Source organism: Chinchilla lanigera, unplaced genomic scaffold, assembly GCF_000276665.1.
Source record: "Chinchilla lanigera isolate Chin_1 unplaced genomic scaffold, ChiLan1.0 scaffold00021, whole genome shotgun sequence".
Lineage (NCBI taxonomy): Eukaryota > Metazoa > Chordata > Mammalia > Rodentia > Chinchillidae > Chinchilla > Chinchilla lanigera.
This window is the reverse complement of record NW_004955422.1, coordinates 2,906,789-2,923,390: the sequence shown is the minus strand read 5'-3', so window position 1 is coordinate 2,923,390 and position 16,602 is coordinate 2,906,789. Positions and strand designations below refer to the sequence as shown.

The window sequence follows — 16,602 nt, the reverse complement described above, 5'->3', positions numbered from 1 at the left end:
AGCTCCTTGTGGTCTTTCTGCCAGCTCCGGGAAGGCTGGGTGGATGTGTGGATTTAATGCACTGTGCATTTATTGAGCGCCTGCTGTGTGCTGAGCCCAGGCTCCAGCTGCACGTGCCTGTGTGCCTTTTGTCTGTAGGACTTGGGGGAAGGTCCCCTCTGCAGAAGGGGGGCCGCCAGCCTGAGCCTGGAAGGATTATTTTCCACAGAAGAAAAGGCATACCTTGGGGTTCCTGGGGACAGCGAATCTTCCGGTGGGCAGAGAGCATACATAGCCCCTGTGGGGGAGGTGGAAATGCAGGATCACCCTGGATTGTTTCCGGTTTTGAGCTAAGGGTGGACGGTGCAGGGAAGGAGGTATCACCCATAGTTGCCCAGTTTGAGTGGCCAGCCAGGCTGAGCACAGCTCCTGGTTACAGAACCAAGCTGGCAAATTGTAGCCAGAGGACTGGGGGGGTTTCCAGCCGCTTCCCCTTCCTAGAGACCGGGAGGAGCAAATTCGAGAAAGTCACAATGTCGCGCCACCTCCCTTCCTTGGCCCCCGAGTCGCCAGGCACTGCCGGGTGATCACAGGCCGCCCGGAGGCGAACACTTTAGTAGACTGCGGCACCTGGGAGTGGTGGCGGCAGGGACGTGTGGGGGAGACGTTGCTGCTTCTCTCACACCTCAGCTTCCTCTCCTGGAAAATGGGCAGAGGCGTGGTGGCCTGTTGGTTCCTGGGGGTCTTTCCACTGCTCAGCCTCTGAATTTGTCTTTTGTTTGTTCTCTCCGCAGAGCCGCATTGTGCACACACCAGGCTAGCTGGGTGGGGTCCTGGGGATACCCTAGTGGCACAGATAGCTGAGACCCAGCATCCTGATGCTGGCTGTCCCCCTGCTCTGTGGTTCTCAGAACCTCAAGTCTTCAGCTCAGCTGAGCCCAAAGGCTGGGCTGGCTTTGTTCCTTCCAGACCAACAGTACCAGCTGGCCGCCTGTCCAGTGGCTGGAGCACATGGGGCTTTCCAGGGACATAGGCTTAGTCTCTGGGTCCCCGCATCCCAGGCATCCTTCCAGGGCATGGTTAGATATCCTTGGTTCCCTCTGTGGTCACCGCTCAGGCTCCAGGTCCTCCTGAACCTAGAGAGGAACTGGGACAGGCCTGGGGTGCTGCCCTAGGACTGACCTCGGCCCCGCTAGGCAAGAGGCCCCTCCACTGTGTGCACTTCCCCTTGTGGGTTCTCAGTCCTCCCTTGTGGCCCCCACATTGCTTCTGAGTCACGCACGTGGCTGCTAGAGAAAGTTCCTTCTTGCATGCGTTCCCAGTTTACCCCAAGTCATATGACACGGACTCTGGGGCCAGGGAGAGGCTAGAAAGTTCCACTTGTCTAAGGACTGCGCATGTCCGTGCTCAGGTGCTGAGCAAAGCTCTGTGCTCTCCTGATTCAGTGAGGGCCTGAGGCAGGGGCAGGCCAGCCAGGGTCAGATCCTGGGGACAAGGATGGCAGCTTCTAGGCCAGGGGCCCTCGGGACCAGAGCTGCAGCTGAGAGCTGTCAGCCCCCTGGAGAAAATGGAGCACCTTGTGGCCCTGTTAGGGCACAGATCAGAGGGCCGTCCGCATCTGCAGGATGAAGCTGGACATCTTCCCAGCCGCTGGCTGCCAGAAGCTCACTGCGGTGGAGGATGTTGTCGTACTTTTATGAGAAGAAGTGTGTGGCCACAGAAGTTGCTGCTGATGCTCTGGGTGAAGAGTGGAAGGGTTATGTGGTCCGGAATCAGTGGTGGGAATGACAAACAGGGTTTCCCCATGAGGCAGGGTGTCTTGGCTTGTGGCGGAGTGCGCTTGCTCCGGAGTGAGGGGCATTCCTGTTACAGGCCAAGGAGAACAGGAAAGAGAAAGCACAAATCTCTTTGCAGTTGCATTGTGGATGCCAATCTGAGTATTCTCAACTTGGTTATGGTAAGTGGAGAGAAGGATATTCCTGGATTGATGGGTACTCCTGCACCTCGCCACCTGGGGCCCAAAAGAGCTAGCAGACTGCAGACTTTCCAGTCTCTCCAAAGAAGACGATGTCTGCCAGTATGTAACCAGAAAGCCCTCAAACAAAGAAGGTAAGAAGCGCAGGGCCAAAGCACCCAAGATTCGGCGTCTTGTTTCTCCGTGTCTCCTTCCACACAAACGCTGCTATACTGCTCTGAACAAGCAGCGTACTAAGAAAAACAAGGGCGAGGCTGCAGAACATGCTAAACTTCTGGCCAAGAGAATGGAGGAAGCCAAAGAAAAATGCCAGGAACAAATTGCCAAGGGACGCAGGCTGTCTTCTCCGAGAGCTTCCGAGTCTGAGGCCAGTCAAAAATAAGAACACTTAAGTAACAAATAAATTAGATCTGACCTCAAAAAAAAAAAAAAGAAGACACAGATCGGCTTCTACTGCTTCTAGTGGGGCCACAGCCTGCCGCACACTGGGTCCCCATGATCCCCCGCCTGGGTGCATGCCTAGGCACACCCACCCAGTGCACACCTACACCCAAACCCGCACACACTCACCCCATGCCTGTACACACCTACATACCCACCTGTACATATCTGCATACACCTGATTCCCTGTGGACAGCTAACCACATCTCTGCACATCCCTATCCATTTCCCTGTGCACACCTACCCACATACAAGTGCACCTCTGGACACACCTGTGCATACCTCCTCCGTCTCTGTGCACACCTATGCACATACCTACAGATGTGTACACATCCATCCATGCAGACATCCTCCTGCAGTGCTCCACACGCCCACCCCTACATCCGTTTGCCCACCTATGGGTCCTTTCCCACGTACCCTCCCTCCTGCCCCTCCCACTGGAGATGCTGTGCGCACACACACGCATGCACACACACGTGCACATACACACCCTTCCACGTCTTTACACCAGTCTTCCAGATGATCTTGCTTGTTTCTCGGCTTTCAGTCCACAGAGCTCTGGGTTGTCTCAGCACCTCTCCCAGACGCTGAGCCCCGGGGGGATCTGAGCGGGGAAGGACATATCTGGATTCAGTTCAAGTGCTTTTGAGGTTGGGTGCATTTTCTGACTGCAGGGCTGCGAGCCTTCCCGTGTCCATAGGTTCATCCATCCATTTGCCCACTCCTTGTGTCCTGCCTTCCTCCTGGCACCTTTGTGAGGGAGCAGGGATGGGGCAGAATCCCAGCCTTTGCCCGCATGGCCCGAGCTTCCTGTCTTGGCCCACCTGCTTGCTCAGCTCCTTCATGGTTCTGAGGTTTGTTATGGAGATGATACTGGATACTTGCTTTTGGAACCAGAAACTCTGGAACCCAGTTTCTGCCACCCTGTCACTTGCTGGCCGTGTGGCCATGGCCACATCATGCCATCTCCAAGCCTCAGCTTCCTCACCTGTAACACAGCCATTGTCCTTAGAGCAGGTGCCAGCCACACCCTGGGACACTGGTGAAACTGTGTCCTCACGGGCCGTGGGCCTGCCTGTGGCATCCCGGATCTCAGCGGTGGCAGGTCACTTCTTTCTGTTGCTTTAAGGGGAAAAGTTTAGGGAGGTCAGGAAGGAAATGGGCGGCCCCAGAGGTCTCAGCTTATGGCGGTGGCCTTATTATCTCGATGCCTTTCCTCCCTTCCTGGCTCTCCATGTAGATCCAGATGCTGCGGCCGCCAAGGGCTTGGGGGACCAAGAGGTGACTGAGTGGCTTCTGTGTTTCTCTGATGCTTTGACACCTTTAGTCGGGGATCGGAAACCGGGATGGTTTGCTTCCGGAGAAGTGGGGCTCGTGCGCATGCGCAGCAACAGGCACGGCGTCCGTCTCCTGGTCTGTGGATGACGGGAAACAGTCAGATGGTGTTTGCTGTGCCGCAGGCCGCGACAGCACACAGTAGGCCAGCAGCGTGCGCCACACGTCCGTCTTCCCTTACATCCGGCCTGTTTGGTGACGGTGTGTAACTGCCCTCAGAGCTTTCCATGCACATCCACCCCGCAGCGTCTTTCTCTTTTCCCCCAAAGAACTACACTTTGTAGTGAGATATCATTTACATACAGATCTGAACTGTGTGGTTGGTGCGTTTTGACCTTTCGTACGTGTACGCTCCCACCAGGCTCCCTATTCCCTCCCAGGACTGACAGAACGCTCCATCCTGATAGATTAGTTTTGCCTGTTCAACAGCATCTTGTAAACGGAATCTCACAGCTCTACTCTCCATTCTGGCTTCCTTTTTTCAGCTCAGTGTTTCTAAGATTCATCTGTTGTCGCTTGTTAGGAGTAGTTTGTTACTTTTTATTGCTGAGTAGTATTCCTTTTTATGTGGATATATGATAATTTGTTTGCCCACTTATGGCCTCTAGGTTATTTTTGACTACTCTGTAATCAGGCTGCTATGAACGTTTGAGTACAAGTCTTTGTGTGGAGGCTTGTATTTTTTGCTCTTGGCTACCTATCTTGGAATTGCAATAAGTACATCACAGGGCAGGTGTATATTTAACTTATTGAAATAAATCTATTAACTTGTAAAAGGAAACTACTAGCCAGGAGTGATGGGACATGCCTGGATCACACTGCTCTGGGAGGCTGAGGCAGGAAGATTGGAAGTTTCAGCCCAGTGTAGGCAACTTGGTGACTTAGTAAGACCCGATCTCAAAAAATAAAAAGGGCTGGAGCTGTAGTTCAGGGAGAAGGCCCTGAGTTCAGTCCCCAGTACCAGATAGACAGACAGACAGATAAATAAGAAACTACAGATAGGTAAATAAGAAACTAACAAACTCTTTTCTAAAATTATTGTAGCTTTTTTTTTTTTTCCGGTACGGGGAATCAAACTCACAACCTCGCGCTTGCCAGGCAGGCGCTGTGCCACTGAGCTAAATCCCCAGCCCCTATTGTAGCATTTTACACTTCTACCAGCCACATATGAAAGTGTTTCAGGTCCTTCACTTCCTGGTCAGCACTTGTATGGTCAGATTTTTAATCTTAGTGATGGCGAACCTGTAGAGCTTTCAATAGTAACACACAGCTGTGCAAGCGTGCCATAGGTTCGCCACCATTTCGATGTTCGCATAATGGTATCTCACTGTGGCTTTAATGTGCACCTCCCTATTTAGGCAGTGAGACTGGGTGTGTTTGTATGGATTTCTTATCAGTTCAGTATTTTCTTTTCTGAAATATCTGTTCAAGTCTTCTGCCTAGTTTTTTCATTGGCTTGTCCTTTTATTGTAGAGTTACAGGAATTCTTCGATTTCTACAAGAAAACCTACAAAACTATCTTCAAGATCTTTCAGACAGGCCAGGATTTCTTGGGACATTAAAAGTAGTAGCCATAAAAAGGTTTGATAAATTAGACTTCATTGAAATGAAAAACTTGTGCTCATCCAGAGACACTGTTAAGATAATGAATAGGAAGGCTATAGACTGGAAGAAAGCGACCACAAGGCGCGAGTCCAGGGGCCACCACACCATGTCTGAGGACTCACAGAACCTAGGCACTTGCTGGGTCCTGCTTGCCCCTTGCCCGTAGCTATTAGGGGGCCTGTGTCTGGTCACTGCGGGCTCCTGTGTAACTGAGAGATAGTTGTGCCAGCACCCTTGCTGTGTGAGGAGACTCTGGCTGGTCCCTGTCTTTGTTCTCCACACCCTCTTCCAGTGTAGTGTCCCACGGCCTCTCAGCCCCTCCGGCCCCCACCTCCTCCTCCGCAGCTCAGCTCCGGCTGCTCTCGTGGCTGCCTTGCCTCGGCTTCCCGTGCTCAGCCCCTGTGAACCATCATCCGGGCACCCAGGGAACTGTCCTTAGGGCCCAGAGACACAGGCTGGGAAGAGTCCTGCACAATGACCTGGTGGCTGTGGGAGAGAGACTGAGGCACAGGCTGAAGCCCATCCTTTGACAAAGGCATGACACCTTACCATTTAGTGGCCCATGGGCTGGGGATGCCTCACAGTTGCACGGACACTGCCCTAGTGCTTGGTCTTCAGACATCCAACCCCTGTAGCTGCTGGGGTTTGGGGAGGGACTGGGAGCGTGCGGGAAGGTTTGGAGCAAAGGCGATCACCAGCCAGGGCCAGCGCATGCCAGTACTTCGCTCCAGCACATGCAAGAGAACACCCAGACCTCCTTTGGTGGCCTTTGTCCGGGGCTCATTGCCTTGATCTTCTCCACGCCTCTTATTATTAGGTGTTGCATCTTATAGTCCTGGGATTGAACCCAGCGTCTCCGCACTGAGTTCCACCCCTGACCCCCTTTTTATTTGGAGACACGGTCTCACTAAGTTGGCCAGGCCAGGCTCAAACAACAGCTGCGGCAATCTGTCACCTTTCCCAAAAGGCCTGGCTTTGAAGATGCACGCGGGTTAATGCCCCAGCTCTGCCCTGTGAGCTGGATGGGGTGAGGGGGCTCCTGGCTGCAAGCTTTCTGGAGACTCAGTGCTGTCACTTCCTGTGTTTACTTCAGCACAAGGAAAACCACTGTGACACTGTCCACTGGCTACCTCCCTTCCTGGACAAGGGACTCAGCGCATCCACCTCCTCTGCCATCTCTGCTGTGTCCCAGTGCTCGGGCTGTGCCGGGATCAGTCAAAGCTCACTGAGTCCTTGGGCAGTCAGCAGTGATGAGCAAAGCCAGCTGCAAAGCACAAGCACCTCCTCTCTACCTTCTTGATGGGGAAATTGAGGCTCCACAGAGTGGGATGGTGCTTTAGGGCCCCATAGCTGGTGAAGCGGGTTAAGAGCAAGCGCAGGGCTATTCTGAGTTCTTCCATGCCAGGCTGGCTGTGCTTCTTCTGCTGAGTTATTTGCCAGTAATACCAGGGGTGAATGCATAAGATGAGTGCTGTCGACGTAAAATGTGGCATTCACGTCGGCAGTGATTGTAACCATCCCTGACCTAGTCACGAGACAGTATGTTGTCCTAATCTAGATAGGGCGCCTGCTAGAATCCAGATGTTGCGTGAGGCTTGGTATATTTTGCATTGTAAATGTTTTTGCTTAATATTGATGAGATACAAAGGGCTCTGAAAAAAAAATAAAGGTAGTAGCCAGTGAGTAATGGGGACACGTGGGACATGGGAGTACACGCCACCCAGAGCCTTTGTCCAGCTCAGATTTTGCTGTTTAAACATGGCTTTCCCGTGGAGCCATGTGGCTTTACTGTTTCCCATTCATTCAGGAAATGCTCGTCCAGCTCCCTGTGCTCCCAAACTCCAGGCCTGCAGCTGGTGGAAAGGAAGTGAGATAGCTGATCTTTTTTTAAGTCTAACAAAAAAGTCTCTGCGGGTGGTGCCTGCCCTGCCCCCAAGGCAGCTCTCCTCGCCCCCATGAGTGTTCCCACCCAGGTGTCACGGCTTTGGAGAGGTGGTTTCATACTGTCCAGGATGACCTCTTTGTCCAGGCGCTTTCTCTCCCTCTTCCTGTTCACTCTGTCCGTACTGGGTCGTGGACTGGGCCTAGCAGCACTTTGGACTTAGTACTTTGAACTTAGCAGCAGTAGACCTAGCACTTTGGACTTAGCAGTTGTGACTTTGGACTCAACAGCACCTCTCTCTTGAGACTTCTGTCTTGCTCCCTCCTAGCAGTGGTACCAGGGCAGCTGTGGGCCGGGGTAACTGTGGCCGAAGGGGCAGCGGGCACATACTTGCTACTTACTGTCCCTATGCTTTGGAATCACGGGCTCCTCCCTGTCCCATCTACAGGGCAGTGCCCTGGCGGAGCCTACACATGGGGCGACTTTCTTGTCCGGCAGCAGAGCCTGTGAGGAGGCACCCAGCCTCATGTGCGGGAAGGCTGTTACTGGGATTGCGGGAGATGAGACACCGTGGCCATCAGGTGTTCTGCAGTTCAGGGTTCCCAGCCCTTTGCCTGCCCACTGCTGTCCATCAGGCTCCAGCCGCCATGTGGAGCAGGGTGGGCGTGGCCTCTCCCGTGTGAGTGGGAGCAGGCTGAGCTCCTGGGGGTGGACTTGGCCTCCAGTGCCTGGTACAATGGCGCAGCCGAGCCCAGGCGCCCGTCCTTCCCGGTGGAGGTGGCAGGTGGGGAAGGAGGGGCCACAGGGAGAGGGGCTGTGCGGGTCTGGGCTGGAAACCTGGCGTAGGGCTGGCTCCGAGTGAAGACCTGTGATGCCCTGTGTCCCCCTGCCTGTTCGACAGCACTTGTCACCACTAGGGGACAGTGGCCAAGGCCCATCCTCTAGCCCTGTGCCCTGCTGGTGCGTGGAATTTACACAGGGAGCTGGGATGACGTCTGTGCTTGGTCCCTTCCCTGTCACGTGTGCACGACTGCCACTTAGCCCTGTTTCTGCATTCCTCTCGGGGGTTCGGAAGAAGGCACCCTCATTGCCCTGAGCCAGGCCCGGCTGGACTGGAGCGGGGAGATGTGCTGCTTATGGGGTGGGGACGAGAGGGGGAGGGTGCAGCAAAGGCAGCATGGGTTCTGAGTCTCAACAAGTAGGGGCTAAATTGTTCTTGAAAACAATGACTTTTGCTCCCGTCTTCGAGGTGTCCTCAGAGGCGTCCCAGGCTAACCCAGGCTCAGAGAGGTGCCGTAGCTCTCACTGTTAGCAGAACTCCAGCTGGGTGGGGCTCCACAAGCTGGGTCCCCCACCTGCTGTTGGGGTCTTGACAGTTGCAGACGATACGAAGCCGACCAGGTGGTGACGCTGATGGTGCTGCTGGCTGAGCGGGACGGAGTCTCCTCCTCCTAGATCCGGAGGGCAGCGGCCTGGGAGGGGAAGAGCTGTCCTGCCTCTCGTGGCCTCCCTGTGCCTCGGTTTCCTCGTGTGGGAAATGAAAATAGTAATGATCGGGGCTCACACTGAGGGGTCAAGGGATACTGCATGTGCGACATTACAGCTGGCCAGGCCCGAAGCGCAGACAGCAAAGATAAGAGCATTATCTCTGCCCAGGTCACTGGCAGAGATCAGCAGACCTGTCCTCCAGCAGCCTGGGACACTTGAGGTGACCACAGTGGCCGTTACTGCCAGGCTACTCTCTGGAGCTCTCAGAAGCCCTCCAGTATCGTCGTCACCTGCCTTGCTATTCCCAGGCTATATGTCTGTCCTTGCAGTAGAGGGCCAAGAGCCACACTGGCCTCCTTCTGCCTGGCAGGAAAGATGTCATTGTCCCCATTTAGCAGATGGTGAGGTCGAGGGCCCTCGGGGCTGGGTCATGCTTTGGGGAGCCAGGATCCCAAACCAGGCGTGCACGATCATCATCAGCATGTCCCGTTACCTCTGCTGGGGCTCCAGCAGCGCCGTGGCCTGGAACTTTCTGCGAGGACAGAAGTGTTTTGTGTGTGCTCTGTCCAGTCTGAGAGCCACTCGCTGCTCTGGTAGGATAGAGGGACCAGCGTATTATTTGTATTTAATTTTCATTCATTTAAAGAGCGTGCATGGCTAGAGGCTGCCGTAGTGGGTGCTGCTGGTGGGAGGAGGGGCTCCTGCAAAGGGACACGTTTCCAAGCGCTGCTGGCATCTTGGGGGTGGCCCTGTTTCTCCTATGCCTGGAAGAGGAGGACAGAGTTACGGAGGTCAAAGGTCAGAGTAGACTTGACACAAATTCTGCCCCTTCCACTCCTCAAGAGAAGAGAGCCAGGTTAAAGGAAGGTGTGTGTGTGTGGCTGGTGTCACCTTTCTGCAGACACGGCACGGGCAGAGAGTCACACAGGCCATACACTTGCACTCCTGGAGGGCCCTTGCTCACTGGTGTGTATAAGAAGCTGAGGCTGCCACTTGCCGGTGGAAATAAGTCACAGGTAGGGGAATGAACCAGCCAGCCAACATGAAATCTTTAAGGATCTATCCCTCTTCAGCCAGCGCTAAAATCAGCCTGTCCGGTATGGAGCTTTTGGAAAATAGCTCCACTGGCCTTTACGTCTGCCAAGGAACACATTTGTCTGTTCCTTTACGCACTTGCTACATGGCTTAGAAATTACCGAACCGCTCTGAGCCTCAGTCTCCTCGCTGGACAAAGGCAGGTGATGATATTCAGCACAACCAAAGTGTGGGGCTGGTGTGGTGAGGATTGGGGCTGTGACATCCTATATAAGGAGCTGTGCCATTACTGATGGAACACCCAGAGTTAGTGCATCAGGGAGCAAGGAGAAAAACACGCCTGAGGAGGAAACGGGTCTTTATTTTCCCCAGCTGTCAGCAGGATGCCGCTAGCTTCAGGAAAGGAAAAAACAATGATTAGTGTTGGAAATGCACTGCCGGGCACCCTGGGGAGAGGCAGCCCTGCCTCTCCTTCCTGTCCTCATCCGTGTGAACCTGCAGCATGCAGACTCCTTGTCCTAGGCCACTGCCCCTTTCTCTGCTCTGCGGACTGGAGGGCGACTGCTCCCAGCTGGAGAGGGGCTTCTTGGGATGACAGGAAAAGCGTGTGGCTACTTAGTGTGTGTGCGCCTGTGCACACATGTGCTCTGAGCTGCAGGAGGGCTGAAAAGGAGAAGGGATGACAGGCGTCGAGGTGGGTCTGAAGGCTGGTTCCGCATAGCCACCCATGCCGTGGAGTTTCCAGTCTTACATCCCCATCTACGCCCCGGCTTCTGTGTCTCTGTTGGGACCACTAGTTGCTGATTCACAGGGTGAGAAAGCAGGGCTGTGCATGGCCAGACACGAGTAGTACCAAGAAATGGTTATCCTGGCTGGGGATGGTGGTACCCACCTGTAATCCCAGCACTTGGGAGGCTGAGGCAGGAGGATTACTTCAGGGTTGAGGCCAGCCTAGGCTACATAGTGACTTCAAGGCCAGCCTGAACTACATAACTGGACCCTGACTCAAAAAAACAGAAAGAAAAAAAGACAGAAAGAAAGAAAGCAGGAAGGAAGGAAGGAAATAGGCATCTGGCCATGGCAATGTCATCATCCCAAAGTCACCTTTCTGCTATGGATCCTTTTAGGAAACAAAGACCCAAGTTAGGAGTTTTCCCTCTTTCTGTGCCCTGCTTCCCCAGGGAGCACCTAGAGCAGGCCCTCCCTTAACCTTTCTCCAGGATCTGGGAGATGAAGGCTGCCTTGTCCAGGTCCGGTTTCCTCCCCCTGGTGTCCCGAGCCCATCTGAGAGGCAGCCATCCGGGAGACTCTGTTCCCCTGAGCCGTGGGGACGGGGACATCCTCTTCCTGCCTCCCTTGTGCCTCTGAACTTGTTGGTGGGCCGATATCAAAGCCTGGACAGAGCTCTGAGCATAGCCCTGGGCCAATGTAGGCATCCCCAGACACCGGGGAGCCGGGCACTGAGGCCCAGGGACTGAGCGAGGTCTGGGGGTGCTGCGCCATGCATGCATTTGGCAGAGGAAGCTCATGGTGAAGGTCAACTGCACCCACAGGAGGCATTTAATTGGGGGGCAGTTTTCCAGCAGTGAGTGTGAGGCTCAAGTTTTATTCCATCTTCTAAAAGATTAATTGAGCACCTACCATGTGCTGCAGACAGTGCAAGTTTACAGCACTAGGTAGAATGCCCTCTCTTACAGAGTATACTCTAGGGGAGAAATCAGTGATTAAACGTATACTCAGTATGAATTGATGTGCAGTAAACATTTATTTATGTGTTGTTCGGTATGCCTGGTCGCCTGGGTATAAAATGTCTGCTACAATCACTTAACCTCTGTGGGCCTCAGTTTCCTCCTTTGTAGAATTTGAATTGCAGTAGGGTCAACTCCTGGGCTTCAGAGTGCGATCACTGAGTTATCCAGGCAGGGCACATGGCCCGGCCCAGGTGCCATGAGGGAAGCTTCGGTCTCCCAGTCTCCCTCCCTCCCTCCCTCCCCAGGTCAGAATGAAGAGAACAGCGCCGTCCTAGGCTTGCAGCCCTTCCATACAGCCCGGCCCCGCCCCAGCCTTTGACAACTGCCCCTGGCCTGGGCCAGGAAGCAGGAGGCTGTGTCTTTAAGTGTTCAGAACAGCGGCGAAATGTTATGACAGCGCATCTCACAGGGGATGCCGTTTCCATGGCAACCCCACACTAAGATAAGCAAGCTGGCTGGATTTTTTTCTGAAAGGTGGAGGGCTGGGGGTGGCTGGATGGGGATTGGGCGGTCTGTCAGCAGGTGGGACCTGAGAGCCAGAGCCCTGTCCATTAATCCTTGAGGGTCCAATTGCTTCATCGGGGAAGAGGAAGGAATGAGAGCCATTAGAGGAGGGAGAAGTGGGGCCTCTTCCCTGGGCACCCCAACTCATGGGCCGGTGCAGGGCTGCCTGTGGGCCCAGGGCAAGAAGAAAGAGGAAGGGCCACACTCCAGTTCCTTTTGAGAAATCGTAGCTCAGTGGTCTGCACCAGCGCCAGCTCCCATGCTGTGTTTCCTGGGACCCAAGGAGCGTGTGTGTGTGTGTGTGTGTGTGTGTGTGTGTGTGTGTGTGTGGCTCAGGGTGGGAACTGGTATTAAGGACCCGGGCTCTGCACTCAGACAGGCATAGGTTCAAGTCCTGGCTCTGCCTGTGGCTGAGGATTGGATAAGCGACTTAACCTGTTGAATCCCAAGTATAAAACGGAGATAGTACCAAAAAGACTTGTGGCTGGAGCTGGACGTGAGGATTGAGCAAGGGGACAAATATATGTTGCCGTAGCCAGCACACAGTAGGTACATCATAAATGCTAGCTATTAACATTTATTATTATTAGCTGATTCCATCGGGAAAATAGAACCATTTTCTTTGATGTTCAGACTGGCTTTGGGGGGGAAATTCAGGGACACCCGCACGCACCCCCACTGCTGGCATTCCTGCTCTTGCAAGCCCCCGGGTCTTCCCAGCATGCTTAAGAGGCAATTCTGATTTCCTCGTCTTCACCGCCTGCTCCCTAGTGGCTCTATGCCAGCTGCTGGCCTCCCTGGCTCCCAACAAGCGAGGCCAGTTCCTGTCCTCACGCCAGCAGCTTCTCTCTGGGGACTGCTCTTTCCGTACTAGTGAGGAAGTAAGGGAAGTGTTTGACATCCAACAAGAGCTGCTGCCGCCTGCTCCCCTGTGGTGATGTTGGCATCGGACGGTGCAGCCAGCCTGGGTTCAGATCCAGCGTCCCACTGCCTACCCAAGTAACTGTGAGCTAGATGATGTCTGTAACCCTCTGCTTCCCCATCTGTGAAATGGGCACAGTGGTCATCCTACGTCTGCTCACCCAAACAGTAGGGCGATGGGGAAGGCAAGAGACCAGTCAGGAGGCTGCTGCCACGGTCCAAGCAAGGAATGGTAGCAGCCAGAGGTTGCACACAGTTGTGGAGCTCAGAGACACACTAGACTTCAAGGGATGATTTGACACCTTTAGGCCTGCCACTTCTGGATGCCAAAAACCTGGGACCCAAGACCTCGTTTCCTGTTCTAGCAGCAGGAAGGCAGGTAGGAGTCTCTCACCTGATCTCCTGGCAGTGTCCATTTGCCTCTTGGAATCTGGTGGCTTGGGGCATTGGAGTGTGTGGTGTGCGAAGGTGACCCTGAGCTCCCGTGAGCTCACTCCAAGGGTCTTCTGTGCCAGAGACTTCCTGCCCAACCTCAGTGTGTCTCCCAGCTACGTGTGCGCACCACACACCAGTCCTTTTCTTTTTTTTTTTTTTTTTTTTTTGGTTTTTCTCCGGTACCGGGAACTGAACTCACGACTTTGTGCTTGCCAGGCAGGCGCTTTTGCCGCTGAGCTAAATCCCCAGCCCCCACCAGTCCTTTTCTATGCCACCCAGTCCCTGCAGGTGTCCCCTAGCCCGTTCTGCATCCCAGCTGCATCTCAGCCAATTGTCCCATTGTCCTGAAGACCCCGTGTGCCCCCAAGCCGCTTCTGTAGAACGGTGGACAGAACTCACAGGACGGTGAGCAGGAGCAGGGAACGGAGACTCCTGGGTCTTTGCTAATTTGTTTTGACAGCCGTAATTTTATTTTAATTATTTACGATCATGCTTCAGAGTTTGCTGGCAGATGACCTGGGGTGTGTGTTTCCTGCAGGGGAGAAAGTGCATGGTGTGGAGCTTTTGTGAATATTTTGTTGCTGATTCAGGAGACGGGGATGTCAAGTTCCCCTGCCCTGCGCCACCCCGACCCCATGGGTTCCTCCGCTGTCACTGAAGAATTATTTTCTTAAAATGAGAACCTGGTGTTCAGGGTCATGTGGGCTGGCTGAGTCACTGTCCCTGTTTTCCTGCCAGCCTTCTCCTCCTTGGGTTTTATTTTGAGCCCTCCTGGAGCGTGGCCCGTGCTCGGTACCCAGAGAAGAACCCAGAATAGCAGGGTGGCAAGAGGATCGGGGGTCACTGGTCTTGCCCCTTTGTACCGTGAGCCAGGGAAGATGTTGAGTAGAGAAGGACAACAACCACCCAGCCTCAGACCTGCTGGCCCCAGGGGACCAGAGCTCATGCCCCCCCCCTCCCGTGTGCCCTCGGGGCTCCTGCCCTGGCTGGGAGTAAAGCAGCTCCAGGGCACACTGTGCATTGCATGTGCCCAGCCTGAGTCCTTGAGCCACACGCTTGGAGGCACTAGCTTCAAGGGTGTGGGGTGGACCACGGCTGCCCCAAGGACTTGGCTGGTGGGCTTTTTATGTTGTGGACTTTGAGGGTTCCCAAGAAATGGATACCTCTAAAGATGAGCATTGTGTTTTAGACCTAAAATATCTCCCCGAAGGTCACAGGTGTGTGGAAGATTTGGGGTCGGGGGGGCGCTGCCCTCATCAGTGCATTCATATAGGAAGCCAGCCCATCCTGGGCCTCGTTGTGGCCTGGGAAGTTTATATTTGTAATCCCAGAGGAAAGGAACCGGAATTCTAGTGAGTTCATTCCAATCTGTCGCTTCCAGTGCAACGCATGGCGAGAATAAAGACACTAAGGGATATTTGTAGATGTGGGGAGCGAAGAGGTCCTAAGTTGTAGTGGGCTGACAATTGGTGGGCAACTTATAACCCCCAGCTGAACTCAGTAAGCGTGGTGCTGGGAGTGGGAGGCCCACCTGAGGACTGTTGCCAGCAGCATAAGAGCAAGAAGTGGAGAAGGAGAAGTAAGGCTGTTGGGAACTGGAAAAGGCTGTTGGGAGATCATAGAAGCTGTAAGGAGCTGTTGGTTCTCTTGGAGGAGCTTGTCATGCTGGCTTTCCTGATGAACTCGGCTGTTTTCATCTTCTGAGGAGCTTAGGACCTTGTTGGCACGGAGAATAGCTTCAGTTCACTTTGGAGGAGCTCTGGTTCTTTGAACGTTACTTCCTAGCTCCAGAGGGAAAGGTAGTGCACTGCCGGTCTCCTGGAGAAGCTTGCTGCACTGGCTTTCCTGATGGGAACTCAGCTATCCTGATCATCGGAGGAGCTCGGGACCTCACTGTTGCTGAAGATGGCTGTGCTATCTTTCGGGGGAGTTCAGGTTCTTATTTTGAGCGTCACTTCCTGGCTCCAGCGTAGATTCCCTCAGCCTGCTACCACAGATCCTTCATCCCGCTGGCACAGACTTTCTAGATTCCACCACTGAACTTTGGACCTTCCCAGTGCAGATCCATGAAACAGGTCTGCATGAGACACTGTCATGGGCTCTGGGCTTCCAGTTGGACTCATGGGAGGCATTGTTATGGGCTCTAGATCTTCAGCTGGGCTCATGCAGGACATCATTGTGGGATCCAGGCCCTCAGCTGGATTCTTTGGTCCTTAGGGTGAGGACAGATTTCCTGCACTCTCTTGTATGCGATTCTTTGGGTGACTATTATCTTATAAAATATGTGTCCTGTATGATATTGTTTCTCCTTGCAAATATCCCCCAAACCAGGACACAAGTCCAGTCAGAACAATGGCTAACCAGAACAAAGGCCTCGACCCAGGCCCAGACCCAGGTTTTATTAATGCGTGAAGAGGGCAGTGGCATCGCTTGAGTGACTTCGAGAGTGGTGGGAAGTAGGTGAGTTCTGTGAGCTGGGCTGGCTAGGAGGCCTGAAATCACCTCTGTAATATGCAGAGAGAAAGATCTGCAGGAATAATCTGCATATCACAGGTTGGGGCAGTGTCTACTATTTTGGGGTTGTGCTTCAGTTTTGATGTGTCATCCATGCCCTGAGAAGTCATAACCTCTTATACTGAGGCTTGGTCTTTGCCGACAGCGTGGGGCATGGTGTCTCTCGGCCAGCTCATACATACTACTTGGGAGCTGCAGATAGGGCATCACCAACCTGTTGAGTTGCTTTAAAGATTATACATCAGCACCTCAGCCAGGCCCATTTGCATTGCTTGAAGCCAATTGAGGGGATAAAGACAAAACTTAGACAGCTCTGCACATATGAATACAAGGAAATAGGGCCAGGTTTAGCCAAAATGGAGACAACTGCTCTTCTTTCAAGAAGAGCCATCCTGGTGGTCTTTCATGGTTTCAGCCAGGGATGAGTTACCCGGGCCTGGTTGGAGGATGGTCCCTAGGGTGTGACCTGGAAGGGGACATCCTTGTTCCCTGCCCTTCCCTCCTCTCTCTGCTTCCTGGCTGAATACTGTTTCTTTCCCGGGCCCCTCTGCCATGCTGTTTGTGCCTGAGAGTTACCCAGCTAGAGCTGAGACCAAGAGCCACAGAAACGCTTCCTCCTTTAAATTTTGGGGACTGGGTGTTGTACTCCAGCAGCGGAACAGTGACCAAAACAGCCAGTGAGCTCACAAACGAGGTTCAGACACTTCCGCCCCGTGGTGTGCTGGGACAGAAGAGCT

At 53.8% G+C, this 16,602-nt stretch overlaps 1 protein-coding gene and 1 pseudogene across 1 annotated transcript in view; both read left to right on the top strand.

Annotated features, from left to right (window-relative positions):
• Positions 1–16,602, top strand: part of LOC102021985 (GSK-3-binding protein FRAT2) — a gene marked incomplete at its 5' end in the record, with an annotated part of 93,967 nt that overhangs the window by 42,021 nt on the left and 35,344 nt on the right.
• On the top strand, positions 1,605–3,494 carry LOC102021677 (annotated as a pseudogene).